Source organism: Gorilla gorilla, chromosome 18 (assembly GCF_029281585.2).
Source record: "Gorilla gorilla gorilla isolate KB3781 chromosome 18, NHGRI_mGorGor1-v2.1_pri, whole genome shotgun sequence".
Taxonomy (NCBI): domain Eukaryota; kingdom Metazoa; phylum Chordata; class Mammalia; order Primates; family Hominidae; genus Gorilla; species Gorilla gorilla.
The window spans coordinates 89,051,430-89,067,208 of record NC_073242.2 but is presented as its reverse complement, the minus strand read 5'-3'; the positions used below and the strand labels follow the sequence as shown (position 1 = coordinate 89,067,208).

Sequence of the window (15,779 nt, the reverse complement as noted above, 5' to 3'; positions counted from 1 at the left end):
CTGAATCTGTGTTCTACTGCCCATTCTTGGCAGGCAAACGTTTCCTGGAAAAATAGTTACATAAACAATCTCAGAATCAGGATTCCTAGATTTTATCCGTCTTTGACCACTTACATGCAATAGTAGACATGGGGTTTTCCACATTTTTCTAGCCCAGATTTCCTTCTAATAGTTTGGGTGACAAAATTGATATGCAACTACATGACGTATTTCTCACACCAACTTACCCAGGGAAATTAATATTTTTCAAATAAGAGGAATGATAGCTCAATTTTGCTCTTTGTTGGTAAGAATCCACCAGCTATGATATGCACCATCTGACAACCATATGGTAGTAGAGATATTGAAAACAATAACATTTCCAGGAGAATGACCAGAACGATGTCAGAAAAACCAAGCATTTGAGGATTTGGAGGAGAAAATAATACTGTTGGGATTTGAATGAGACAAGTGAGGTGGGCACATGCTAGATATAATTTATGAGATATTTGAAAATCATCACTATCTATTTACTAGTTCTTTAACTTTCTTCTAAAAGACAAAACCAGTCATTAGAAGATAAAATAAAATTACCTCCCCAAATTTTCAAATGTGTTCAAAACTAGAACAGCATATCTTACGTACGAATGAGTTTCTATTATGTAAACACTTCAAGCAAGAATGTCAAGTGAAGTATTTCCAAATATTGTTTGTACTATGTCTGTGGTTTATACTTACATTTACAAGGTGAGTAGATCCAGGTTAAGTTAAATGGTGCTCCTTAAAATATAATAATATATTATTGAATGTTATTGGAAAACACTGGGTTAAATTCAGGTGGACTTTTTTATTGCAGGACTTATCAGAACACTTCAGATAATATTGTACATCTCCAAGCAATGAGTGGAAAGAGAGGGATATGAATAAAAATAATCTCAAAATTCATACATCTGAGATCCCAAGATATTTTTTGCCTTCTCATTAACCTTGCTCAAAATAATTTTTTAAAAATGTGTTGCTTTGCAATGTAGAATATTAAAGAATAAAAATAAATACAAATAAGTTCTAGATAAGTCATGGGGTTACGCATTCATGTAACTGAAGGCTGCTATGAATAATCCTTTTCTACTATCAGTGAGTCAGTTGACATGGACCAGTCCCTGATCTGTTTGCTCTCAGATCTAATTCCTTACCCTTTGTCCATTCTGCTCTGGGTGACAGGAAAGCTGTTCTCTGAAGGTTCTCAGATTAGCCAACTTCTGGGTAGGTTAAGCCAACAGAAGAGGTTGGTGAGAAACTGGAAGACAGGAGAAATAGGAAATCCAAATGTATTCATCTTCTTTCTCTGCCTCAGCCTGGATCTGGAGAGCATCAAATTACATTCATGGTTCTAGCTGCCTTCAAACTATGGTTCTAGCCCTTGGAATCTGGTAATTCTGCCCCTCCCTTGGTACCTCCTGCCTAGGGTGGTAAAGGCTTTTGTCAGTCTCTGAGTTGCACCAATCTTCTCGTGGCTTCTTAGCAATTCTATCACCCATGTAATAAATTTTCCCATTGTTGTATCCCCTTGACTTACATACTTTTTTTTTTCTTTTTTTGAGACAGAGTCTTGCTCTGTTACCCAGGCTAGAGTGCAATGGCACGATCTCAGCTCACTGCAACCTCTGCCTCTGGGTTCAAGGGATTCTCCCAACTCAGCCTCCTGAGTAGCTGGCACCTGCCATCATGCCTAGCTAATTTTTGTATTTTTGTAGAGACGGGGTTTCATCATGTTGGCCAGGCTGGTCTTGAACTCCTGACCTCCTGACCTCAGGTGCTCCACCCGCCTCAGCCTCCCAAACTGCTGGGATTACAGGCGTGAGCCACTGCGCCCATCCTACATGCTTTTTATGGTTTCTGTTTCCCTGAATAGATCCTGACAAAAATAAGGATCTACATTTAAGATGCATAATTTTTTATATTAATGCATTATTTTTCTCAGAGAATCCCAGAGATGCAAAGGACCTTAGAGATTGCTGAGCCAAACGGCCAGACTCCAATGTGTGGTGGGGAAGGGGAGAGATCCAAATGGGTAGGGTTGTGAAACTCCTACCCTTGCTTCTGCAAAATCACTGTAAATATGTACTGGTTTTGTTCAGAAAAAAAGTATTCCATAGATATATTTGCTTTCCCAATATTACAGAAAAATCTCAGATAAGGATTAACTTTTAGTACAATTCACTTTCTACTACATTCTTTCAGATTCAGCAATCTTTTATTAAACAGATCCAGGTCTTTTATTTTCTCCCCAAGCATTGTAAGGGACATTACCCACATTGTTTTGCTTTATCTTCTCATCAACCCTTTGAAGGTGGAAGCAGTATTCAGAAATTGAGGTTTAAAAAGGTGAAGTGGCTTGCCTACATCTACACAGTAAATAAGCATCCAAAACCAGATTTAAACCCCAAATTAAGCTCTTTCCACAACAAGGTCCTGCTTTCCTTGATGATTAAATCGTTATCTGATCTTAAAGTTGCAAGAAGAGTTTTAGGAAGTAAAATGATGAATTTAATTGTGGAGATGTCAAATAAAAAGCAGGTGAATGTGCCTTTCAGCAAGACTTTAATTAATCTGATGTCTGATCTACCCTGATACAGTAACTTTTGCCAACTTTGTTGTTTTGGTTCAAAAAGTGTCTTATAAAATATCCATTCCCTAAGCACAGGATGGATACTAGCACCAATAAACTTTCCTCTTGCCTACCACTTAGAATATGCTTTGCTCACAAATCATTCCATCCAAGTCTCACAATAAATATTAATATTATAGCCCTCACCATCATCCTCTCCAAAATAAGTCAGTGTGCAAACTTTGTTTCACGAGGGAAAGGAGAGACAAAAATCTTTAACAGACTCACATATGGAAGGGAAAAACCAATTAAAGATTATCTCTGAACCAGGAATGCCAATATGAGATGAGGTGCATAACTAATCAGCCCAAGACATACAACAGGTGAAGTGATGAAAATATGATTGTGAGAAACGCAACAACGGTCTGATGTGCATAATTCATTTTTCCCATGGAGCCTCTGCCCATCTGCTGTGGCTCAACTGAATATCAGAAAATGGAAAGAGGCCATCACTCATTAACTCGCCAAACTCCTTCAGGGCCCAGCGTCTCCTCCATTTTGTTTTTGTTCTTGTACCAAAGACTTAGAAACCACTAATATTACTCTATGGGTTTCTGAACTTTTCAGGCTAGGACCTCATCAGCTTCTCTTCTAAAGGGAGCAGAGGTGTGGAGTGCTTTATACACAAAGCAAAGAGAGTTTAACATTTGTTAAAGCTCTGAAGAGCTGCCTTCTCCTCTGCTATGATGGATTAAAATCATGAAAACAGGAGCCTTAATCCTATTGTCCTTGGAAATAATCCTCTCAGGCTTTATTTTTCCTATACCTGCCTAGACTCATGCAGGTTTCAACAGTGTTTCCATTTGGCCTTTCTAGTCATTGCTCGAAAGAATTTCTGAACTTTCAGGCACACATGGAATGAGTAGATGCTTTCAATCTAGTTCTTTATAACATATGGGACCTTTTTAAAAAAGTATTTATCAAATGATGCTTTGTATTGAGATGTCCTTAGTTAATCACCTATTTGTATTTTAGGAGCAGTGTGTATTTCTCTCATTCAGCCATGTATTCACTTAATGACTACATAATGAATGCCTTCTGTGCCAAGGTAGGTATTAGGGGTTCAGTAAACGCTAAAACCCAGTTTCCTTTCTTTTATTTATTTATTTTTTTTTTGAGACGGAGTCTCGCTCTGTTGCCCAGGCTGGAGTGCAGTGGCACGATATCCGCTCACTGCAAGCTCTGCCTCCCGGGTTCACGCCATTGTCCTGCCTCAGCCTCCTGAGTAGCTGGAACTACAGGCACCTGCCACCACGCCCGGCTAATTTTTTTTTCTTTTTTTTTGCATTTTTAGTAGCGACAGGGTTTCACCTTGTTAGCCAGGATGGTTTCGATCTCCTGACCTCGTGATCTGCCTACTTCGGCCTCCCAAAGTGCTGGGATTACAGGCGTGAGCCACCATGCCCAGCCCCCAGTTCCTTTCTTTAATGAGCTCAAGACCTGTTTGTTGCCCGTTATTTATAGTAATGCCATAACAAGAATGTACATTATTTTCCCTCTCAGATGTCCTCTCCAAATCCCTGGGTCCCGTTCCCATCCTTCAAGCTCTGTGTTAAACTGCCTGAGAACAGTGACTGTGTCTGATTTTACTCATGAGTTATCTCTAGTCCAAATAGTGCCTGTCACAAAATAGGCATTCAGTAAATATTTGAATAACTTTATTCATTTATCGGAAAAAAATATGCTTTATGAAGCCAAATGGCTTCTATTTCTTGGAACTCTGCTTTACTTTGACAAACCATTGGTATTAAATACTTCTCAGAATGCATAATTAATATTTATCTATATTTACTTATTCATTTATTGACACAGGGTCTCACGCTCTAACCCAGGCTCACTGCAGCCTCGAACTCCTAGGCTCAAGTGATCCTCCCACCTCTGCCTCTCGAGTAGCTGGGACCACAGGTGTGCACCACCCCCTTAGCTAATTTTTATTTTTTATGTTTAAAAAAATTTTGTAGTCATGGGGTCTCCTTATGTTGTCCAGGCTGGTCTCAAACTCCTGGGCTCCAGTGATTCTCCCACCTCAGCTTCCCAAAATGTTGGGATTAGAAGTGTGAGCCATGGCTCCCTGCCTATGTTTAGAAACCAGCTGGTGTTATAAAATGTGCACTGTTTGAGGGCAGGGACACATCTTAAACATATTGGTAATTCTTTTATTCTTAAGTGCGTTGTTAATGCTCCCTGCTTTTTTATTGTTGTTTGATGGATTTTCTGTCTGGCCAGTGGAAAAGCAAACATCATTGTCTAATAGAATTATGAATAAAATGCCTTCTTAGCAACACTTTTTCTTTTGCTAAAAATCTAAGAGAATACAAGAATACTTAAGAATATTAATAAGAATTTATATTATAATTTATATTATATTCTTATAAAATACTACATTTAATAAGAATATTTAAATATCAACATTGTCCTGTGAGTTTTATAAATCTGTATAGAAACATTTTGATTGTGACATTACCCTTTTAATGGGTTATTAATGATTAAGAATTCTGTATCCATTGGATTATTCATCAGTGGACTCATTTTCCAAGTTTTCCCTATTAGAAATATCAGAATACACATGATTGTTTTATTTTTTCTCCATTGTCACTATGATCAATCTATTTTATTTTTAAAAAATTAAAATTCAAATCAATTTTTGTCCTCAAAAGAAAAAAATTATGAAAGAATGAAAGGGTGTGAGAGAATAGCTTTGGATAAAAAATTGGTACTGCATTTTGTGGATATGCATACCTTGAAATATAAAACCTACTTCTTTTCCTTGGGGACTCTTCCTTAAATCCAAGAGGGTTGGCCAGAGCCCACAACCTTTGGTTCCAACAGGATAGTAGCCAAATGTCATGGTTTACCTATAGTTTCCAAAAGCAGATTAGAAATATAAAGACCTTAGGAGCTGCTAGTGGAATGAGAAAATTATGTAGCTTCGAGGATTATATTTAAAAATGTCTACCAAGATTCTTAAGAATGTTAGCTTATCTGAAATTGGAAGCTGTGAGTTCTGCTTTCCTGCCGGAAATCTTAATAAACTGAAACCATTGGCATGGCCCACAAATAATAAACAAGATTAGCAGAAGTTACACATCCTACTCATTATGGTTTTGTTGAAGAGTCACTCAATTGAGAGAACAATATTACAGGAGTTATTTACACTGATGTGAATCATTTGGTCCATAAACAAATGAGTAATGACCTGTTAGTCCAGGAGATTAAAAACTAAGCAGATGTTCCACAAGAATAAAATTAGTCTGGGGGAGGAAACAAAAATAAATTCATGTTCAACATTGGCTTGCAGAGCTGAATGGTGTTAGAGAACTTGTGTTTGTTGCATGGGACAAGGGAGCAATTTTGCCATTTTGCTCAGGATCCTTGATAAAGAAGTTTCAAAGGTCTTTTTTGAAAGATCATTTTTTAAACAAGGAAGTAGCTACTGAGAAAATGGGTCCTCAAGCAACTCACCACCCACTACCCCCTTTGGAAGAGGCTGCCTAGCATCTTTTGGATGGATTGAAATTTATGGATTGGTGGTGTATTTCATTGGGCTCCATGCAAATTATTGATCCATGAACCCAAGACAGTAGGTAATGCTATATCCTATAACCCTTTTATGCTACCCATCGATAAATTAGAAACTTTCCTCAGGATTTTGGAGAAAGATGAACAATAGGAAAGTGAAGTCAAGAAAAGAAGAGACTCTTCCAATGGAACAGATCAAGAGAATTACTCTGATACAATGTGGTTAGAGTAGACGATTCATAAGGGCCCTAAAGTTGGTGATTGTGTTTCAAAAAATCATGAATTGATTGTCTACAATAAGCATTGCATTAAACTAAATACTGATAATGCAGAGATTCACTCCCTTTCACCAAGGAATTTACTGTCTTATTGAAAGTACTTTACAGCTTTGTAATGAGATGTTCTGATCCTGCATCTCTGGGCTTCCAAGACCGACTCTTACTTAGAACCCTGTTAAGTGTTAGTCACTTAGTTCAAGATTATTACTGATGCTGAAATGAGGTGAGGATGTGGATTTACATTGACAAAGCAGCTGATGCTTAATTTTGGAATTTCACATGCTTTTTTTTTTTTTACAGGAATATAACTACTCATTTATTAACACCAAGTCCTGAAGATACGGCATTCTTTTACTCAATTTTCATGATCATCACATACCTTAGTGAAAAATTAAAATCATGATGTTTCAGTTAAGGAACCTAAGATGCTGTGCTTAACAAAATTGCTGAAGTTACCACAAATGTAAGTAAAAGACCAGGATTAAACTATCCAGGTAGGTTTGAGTCCAACCCAGTGTTTTTTCCACAGTTCCAATGTTAGAGTATTTCAAGGTGATCAAGGTATGACTCAAATGGGGAGCTTTTAAAATTATACATACTTAAACTGCATCCTTGTGATACTCTTATACTATTATTAAAATATACTTCATTTTGGCCAGGCACGATGGCTCATGCCTATAATTCCAGCACTTTTGGAGGCCGAGGCAGGTGGATCACATGGTCAGGAGCTCAAGACCAGCCTGGCCAAGATGGTAAAACCCCGTCTCTACTAAAAATACAAAAAATAAAAAATAAAATATACCTCTTTTTTAAAAAAGCAAGCATTTAAAAATAATTTACTCTTTATTAAAGGTGTACTGGCTTAGTGTTGTACAGGCTTTAGATTTCTTAACCTAGGCACACTATTTGAAAATTATCCAACTATGCAAACGAGAATATTCATTGCAACGTCCCAATTAAGAATATAACATTCTTCTCAACGTAATTTAAATAAGCCTTTTAGTTAAGCTCTAAAGCTGCATGAATATTGGAAAATTTTGAATGCATTTGCTAATATGCTGATTACATAATCAATGATACTGATCATGTAGTAGGATAAATTGCCATTGACTTTGAACTGCCTTCAAATTCCCCAAACATAAATTACCATACATTTTTAATTTGAACTAACTTTGTTTCTGGAAAAAGCATCAGAGACTATCATTTTGTCTATGTAGTTATTTGTAATTCATTGACAATTAGTGTTCTTAATATATTAGATGAAATCTTTCAGCTGAACATTTTCCTGCAAAAAAATATCTAGGACAGACTTCCGCTTTCCCCACCACACATTTTGTGCTTATTCCACACCCGATAATCTCTCCTCCACCCCATTCCTCACGTTTTCTGTCCTAATAAGTTCTGTCTTGTGTGTGTTCAAACATCACATCCTAAAAATTTATTGCCTGCCAGTGCTGGTTCTGGTATATAATCTGTGACTAATATATTCTCATGGACAGAAAAGAAAAAATAAGGAAAATATAATATTAATTATACTAATGCTAATGTTAACAATAATAGCAGCTAACATTTATTTATATTTACTTTATTAACAGCTTTATAACAGTCATGCTGTCAAGGACCTCCAGCTAAAACCACCAAGTAAATATCTATGGTTCAACAAGTTGTATTTATTACTCACAGCAAAAGACATGGTGTGTGGTTTCTCACACCACGAGAGCCATGAAATATCTCAGTAATAACCTGTTAAGAGGGATTTATGATAGGATTTGTGCTTTGGTTGGGTTGTAGCAGATCCAAAAAAGAAGGGCCTTGCTCTTTGTTAGGAATGTCAGAGAGTGGGGATGGTTCTATGCTTGAGCATTTCATCAACTCCTGTGTGTAGGGAAGGTCAAATAGAGGGAGGCTAAAGCTGTAATTGGGAAGAAGAAAAAAAAAAAAACAGCAGCAGTCAGTCACACCAGCTGGGAGATGGAGGTGTTTGGTATTTTGTGGCTTGGATAATATTCATATTTTGTCAGTTTTTAGACTTGACTATGGAGGGTCTTGTTTTCATCTTGATCCATCATGACCACAGTGTTCTTGTCTGTTGTTGATATTCTATGAAATCGTTTATTTTCAACACTAGAAGAGCAAGTCCTAGCAGTGAGTGCTGAGACAACTTGTAGGTGATAGTACCAGTATAGCTTCTTATGTTAGAGACTGCTTTTCTCTTTCTCAGTGCATACAGTTTTATTAACCAACAATGCAATCATTTTTATACTATTATCATCTCCATTCTACTGGTGAGATCAATGAAAGTCAGATGGGTCATGTAACTTGCCCGAGGATGCTGTGAAAATAACTGGACCCAGTATTTGAACATTAGGCTGTGTGCATCCCTGATTCCAGTGGCCACACTGAATTAAACTAAACTCTCCATAAATATACATATGAGAGAATTAATAATTTCATTCTTCCCTTTTAAGCCAAGTTATTACCCTAAGACTACAAATATTAAAAAGTGTTCTCAGTCAGTCCCAGGTAGTTGGGTGGCTGAGGTGGGAGGATGGCTTGAGCCCGCAAGTTTTCAAGGCTGCAGTGAGCTATGATCACACTACTGCATGTCAACCTGGGCAACAGAGTGAGACTGTCTCTTTTTTAAAAAAGTGTTCTCGTCTAGATCCACTGATGTTGTCCAACATTTCAAATTTAGCCCTTTTTTTCCCCTTATTCCTCCTTCACAATGTTTTGGTTTATAAAGTTATTATATTAGTAGTTTTCTCTGTAGTGTTGGTAGGGATACTGATTCAAAGTATGTTATTCTCATGCCTTAAGGCCGAAATACGGAAACCATGTAAATGTTTCTAGGCAGAGCCACCCAAATCCATAAATAGGTAAAGCTTCCAACCTTAAAAAAATATGAGCAGAGAAGCTTTCTTAACTAATTCCCGCAACAACGTCTGAGGTGTTTAAGGATATATTTGGTTCACAACTCCAGTCACAGCAGCTCAACACACAATATAGCTTCTGATGACTTCCTTTTATATAGGTTGGCTTTATCTTTCCATCTAGAATTCAAGCACTTTAGGAACAACTCAGAACCATGCAACTCCAGATTCCACGCCTTTAACATAAAAGACCATTGATAGTTTCACCCAAAAGTTGACTACTTTGAATCAAAAAATAAAATGTTATTTTACTTTTACAACCATATCACATTTTGACAGAATTACATCATGTGCTAAGCACATTGCAGAAAGTCTATATATTATCAGAGATAAACTACTAGTTTCACAGCATGACTGCAAATTCTTTGACACTATTCCCCATGAGAAGTGTGGTAAGCCCCATCACTTGGGATTTGGACAGGCTGATGACTGCTTTAAACATTAAAATATGGCAGAAATGATACAATGTGACTTCTGAGGTTGCTTCATTAAAGACCATGTAGCTTCTTCCTTGTTTGCTGGAAAACTCATCCCTGAATCCCTGAGTCACCACATGGCAAGTCCACTGACTCCAAGATAATCCTGATTGGAGAGATGCAGCAACTCTGATGAGCCCTGAAAATTTGAATGAAGCTGTCCCGGGCCCTTTGGTCACTTGCCATCTTAAAACCATTGACCAACATCTGACAGCACCATGTAGACAGAAGAATCACTCAACCAAGCCGTGACTGAATTTCTAACCCACAAAATCACAGCATGCAATAACATGGTTATTGTTTTGTTATGGTTTTATATACAGAAATAGGTCACTGGAACAAATACATGTACCTCTGAAGAAGTGACAGAGGCAAGGAGTTTCACATGGCCAGAGAAGTCATTTTTTGTCTATTATTTTCTGGTTAATTAAAATAAACTTCAGTCTTTTTTGCAAATTCAGTTCACCATGAAGAGGAATGTGTGTGTTTTTTTTCCCCCAAAGAAATACAAATGTGTGGATATATTCAGAGGAAAACAGGTATTCCTTTAAATTCTTTTATGTAAAATATGCCAACTATTATTCATTTATTCAGTCACTCAATCAATAAACCATTCTTCACTGCAAAGAATATATTTTAATTTGGGCTTTACTAGGTGCCAGGCACTGTGCTAAGCATTAAGCCTACAATAGTGAGAAATGCACATGATTTCTCCCCAAGGATTTTGTAGTTTGGAGGAAAAATACAAACATTTGAAAAATTCTGTTATTTTCTGTGAGATATTTACAGTCATTATTTTTTAATCTGTTTGGTCATGTGTCTTAATTTCTGGGTTAAAATGTCAGCATAGAAACACATTTAAGTATCATGGATTATATCAAATAATGAACATGAGAGTGATTTTAGATAGCAAGAAGCGATGTCAGTAGTAATACCCACAATTTTCTTGATCACAAAGATGTGGTTACATGATAAAAATTGAATTACCTAATGTAAAATTTACTAAGTGTTAGATTAGTGTCAATAGGTTTCCCACATAATCCATACTTTGTTTCATAAACTTTTTGTCAAATGTGTCCAGTAATTTTTGATTTAAAAAAACTCTGAAAACCTTGTCAGTCAATTGTCACTAAATCCATGCATTTTTTTGTCTTTGGAACTGGAAATACGTAAATTCAAATGAGGAAAATCAGAATTGATCCCATTCTTGAAGTTTAGTTTGTAAAAAATACATTAGGAAAATATGTTTTTGTCCTAACAAAACATAACTAACTCTACATTTGACTACTACTTTCTAAAACTCTGTAAACCTTATAACATTACAATGATTTATCATAAATAATCAAGATTTCTGCTGAGTGACAATAACTTTTTAAATAAGTAATGTCTCACTGTGAATGGTTAGAACATAGGGATAAATAGAAGTGTTTACAGACCCACGAGGGGATCACAAATATAGTATGATGAATGATGAAACAAAGGTCAACTAGACTGATAAGAAGGCCAGAAGAGGCATTGAAGGAAATCCTAATGTGAATCATTCACAAATTCTATGCAGGATCATAATGTGGGATGTGTGAATTGATTTGTGGCTACATACGCTTACACACTGGTGCTGTGAACCACCATTTAAATAAATGTGCAAACTCATTCGGCATGTGGTACATAAAATGATTTCAGATAATAGCATAGCAAAATATAAAATTAAATACTATATTGAGAAAGTCATTTTCCTTTCAATAAACCTTTCACCCCTTTTGAATACATCAAAAATTTCGGAGGTTTGACCTAAACTTCTAGGACTTGCTGAATCTAACAGAGAGTAGGTTTACGGTGCGAAGCCCGCATACAAGAACATTGCCTTGTTAGAATATAATTGTATGGTTGCTTTTTCTTTGTATTTATTTTTATAACTATCTTAAATTTTTTGTGTGTCAAATGACACTGATTTTTTTTTCATTCATAATTATAGAGAAACAGGCTTTCCAGACTGCAGAAAAAACTTCTTCTGAAGACTTGATGAGACACACACAGTCACTGCCTGAGCTTTCTGCCCCTGAATAAAGATATCTTCTTATAGGGTCTGAATTAGATTTCACAATGGAATTCATCAGCAAATATTGGTGTCTACATCTTTAAAATGTGTCTGGATTCTAATCCTCACGATTTCAACCACAACCTCCATTGCCAGAGCCACCATCATCTCTCACCTCAATTATAGCAACAGCTTCTAACTGCTCTGTCAGTTTCTGCTTCTTCCCCAACATTCCATTCTCAAAACAGCAACCAAAGTGTTCCATTAAAAATATCATTGGATCAGCAGGGCACAGTGACTCACACCTGTAATCCCAGCACTTTGGGAGGCCAAGGAGGGCAGATCATGAGGTCAGGAGTTCAAGACCAGCCTGACCAATAAGGTGAAACCCCGTCTCTACTGAAAATACAAAAATTAGCTGGGCATGGTGGCGCACGCCTGTAGTCCCAGCTACTCAGGAGGCTGAGACAGGAGAATCGCTTGAACCCAGGAGGCAGAGGTTGCAGTGAGCTGAGATCATACCACAACACTCCAGCCTGGGTGACAGGCAAAGACTCTGTCTCAAAACAAACAAACAAACAAACAGACAAACAAACAAACCATCCAATCATGTAGCTGTCCCAGTTAGAATCCTCCAACATCTCACCATTTTACTCAGAATGAAAGTTGTTCTGCTTGCAATGCCATGTTAAGGTCTGGCTGATGGTTTTCTACTTGATCATCTGTTATAAATCTCATCTTGCACCCAACCCCTGGCTTCTGTAGAGTTGTTCCTTGAACATCCTTGGCACCATCTCTTCTCAGATCCATTGCATTTGTTGTTCCTACTGCCTGGGACACTTTACCCTTAATACTTAAATAGCATATCCCTTCCTCTCCTTGCTTAAATTCATCTTTTCAAAGATCCCTGCCCTGACTACTTTTTAAAGATTATGACACCTCTATATCCATCCTGCACCCACCACCTTGGCATTTTAGTCCCAATTATCTACTTGGTTTCCCTCTCTTGTTCTTACCTCCCTATAGCTTAATATGTAATATGTAATTTTCTTATGTGATTTATTTTCTATCTTCCAACCAAAGAGAGAATTTATTTTTCTTTTACTTTTCTTTTTTTATTTTTTTTTAACTGCTGCATCCAAACTGCCTTGATTAGTGCTGGGTACAACAAATATAAATATTTTTCAAATCAATGAATGAAGAATACATGGATATTTATAAACATCTGAAAAGTAAGGGCATAGATTACTAGCGTAAGTTCTTCTGAAATGGCAATGTAATCTTCATGGTTAAAATGCAGCAGAACATTAAGTATTCAGCTCTGTCAGGTCTGGAGAAAACATATCTTTCCAAGAACAATTTTAGTACTAGCTGATGCTACCCCTGGAATCCCAGGATAAAGGGTGCCATGTTGAGATAAGCTACATTTACGCCTGCCATTTGGGGACATCTCCATTCTGAAGAGTCTTTGTATTCTTTTTTTCTTTTCTTTTTTTTTTTTGAGACAGAGTCTCGCTCTGTCTCCCAGGCTGGAGTGCAGTGGCGCGATTTTGGCTCACTGCAAGCTCTGCCTCCCGGGTTCATGCCATTCTCCTGTCTCAGCCTCCCAAGTAGCTGGGACTACAGGCGCCCGCCACCATGCCTGGCTAATTTGTTTGTTTGTATTTTTAGTAGAAATGGGGTTTCGCCATGTTAGCCAGGATGGTCTCGATCTCCTGACCTCGTGATCCACCTGCCTCAGCCTCCCAAAGTGCTGGGATTACAGGCGTGAGCCACCGGAGTCTTTGTATTCTTAACTAGGTAAGTAGGTATTAGTAATTTAGCCTTACCTAGGTGAGTGTGTGTGCCTCTAACCAAAGTGTTATCACAAGGATGCCTTAGTGGTAGTAAAATTATTAAATCAATTAATTTAAAAGAACTATTTATAACAAGTTACCATCTAGATAGGTTAAAATCCATGGAGATTTGTACTAAACACTCATATGTAGAAAACTCTTCTCAGATGATGTAGATTACTTGGCAGAAAATGAGCTAGGGATTCTGCTGTCAATAGGGGAAAAAAAGAAACAAAACAGATCTCATTCAGTAGAGAATGGCTCATTTGGGATACTCAGAACTTACCACATAAACAAACAGTATTTTGCAGGTTAGTGTTTGGATATCCTTCTTTCAAAAGATGATTAAAGTGATAAAAATAAAATGGAAAGATGATTTATTAAGACAAAGTGTCAAATAAGCCTAACCCCTTGCACCACTTACTTCCTCAGTCTCCATATAGCTCTATTGTTCCTCAGAACATTATATATCTTCGAGAAGTTTGAACGCTAATACAAATGTTTTTCACAAAATTAGATTATGTTTCTTTATTAGATGTTGTCTTTTTTTTAATTTTTGAGATAAGTTTATCATCATAATAGCTAATGTATTTGTGAAATTAGAATGATATATTTCTGGTCTTTATAACATTAATACGATCCTCAAAAATATTAACGCTTTGTCTATTCAATTCCTCACTAGTTCTCAAAGCCCAGGTTTTGTTATTTCTCATAAAGAAACCAAAATCCTCTGGTTCAGTACTGGATTTACACAGCCCAAATGACAGGATACTGAAGCAAGCAGGAGAGAGAAGCTGATCACTCATCCACTCCATCATCACCATGCTCCTAAAGCTCTGTGTTTTTCATCTCACATCGTGTATCAGTAAAAATGTGGCAATGACAAGGTAATGGAAGGATGATTAGCTTTAATGTACTCCCTTTCATGTTTGTAGTTAGAACAAATATGAACTAATTTATACCCTCAGCTATTTTTCTTTTCTGTGTATATTGTAACAAATATGAAAATTGCTGGTGTAAGTGCAATCGATCAATTGAGATAAATGCAAGTCGAGTTCAATGACTCTTTAACAAATTTTCATAAAGCAACCTTTCTTGGTAAAAACTGTTAGTAATTTTTATGCCACCATTAAGACTGTAGATTCCTGGGAACTCCAGGTTCTGGTAGACAACATGGATTTTTTGATTAAACAAGTGACTCAAATAGCAGCAAATCAAAATAGCAAACAATTGGGTGGCATAGAACAAAGAAATCACAGAGCTTGCATTTGATTTTAAAGATGCATTTTATTTTATAAACAGAACAGTTAGTCAATATTTTTGAGGATTTGGACAATCATAAGATTGTGCAGCCAGTAAGTTCTGAATAACTCTAAATGAAATACACCTACAAATTATTCACTATTCTATTTGGGGTTTTATTTCTCTATGCTCTTTAAATAGTATGAAATGCAAACAGAATGACTAATAGAAACTTCATAAAGTTTAATAATATATTTAATATATTAACAATAAAGGTACCAAGTTCATTTTGAAGGTATATGCAAATATAAATTGGCTCAAGGTTTCCACTAATAGAAATTATATATATGTATATTTCCCTAAAAAATCTAATTTAAGGCAGATATATCGATATAGGGCTTTGTTAGAACTCCATGTTTTGTTAAAGTAATAAACATTAAACAACATTTTGTGAGGTCTCTAATGTTAACCTTGAATGATAGAATGATAAGGGCAAGAATAAGCTATCAGTAACACAAAGTTTCATTTGAAAAATCTCATATTTTTAGATACTATTTCACTTTGTGATATGATGTGTTGGAATAAAAAAAGGATGGAAAGTTTATTGTCCTTCCAAGAATAACAGACATTTATATTTTGGAAAGATGAGTTGTCTTTCAAATTTCACCAAGGAATTATAAAGAGTTATGTCAGAACATGGCATGTAAATTGAGGTGTGTATCTAATATAAAAACCATTCTACTGAAACTAATTTCCCAATGCAACATTCTAGGAAATGGTAATACATATCCTGTTTTGGTTTAGGGAGAAAATAAGG

At 36.4% G+C, this 15,779-nt stretch overlaps 1 long non-coding RNA gene across 1 annotated transcript; it reads left to right on the top strand.

The window, feature by feature from the left end:
* The first annotated feature begins 3,589 nt into the window (after window positions 1-3,589).
* LOC129527438 (uncharacterized) lies at window positions 3,590-12,170 on the top strand. Its single transcript, XR_008672413.2, has 4 exons — window positions 3,590-3,695; window positions 6,745-7,196; window positions 8,040-8,085; window positions 11,823-12,170. It is a non-coding gene; the product is annotated as an uncharacterized lncRNA (long non-coding RNA).
* The last annotated feature ends 3,609 nt before the right edge of the window (window positions 12,171-15,779 follow it).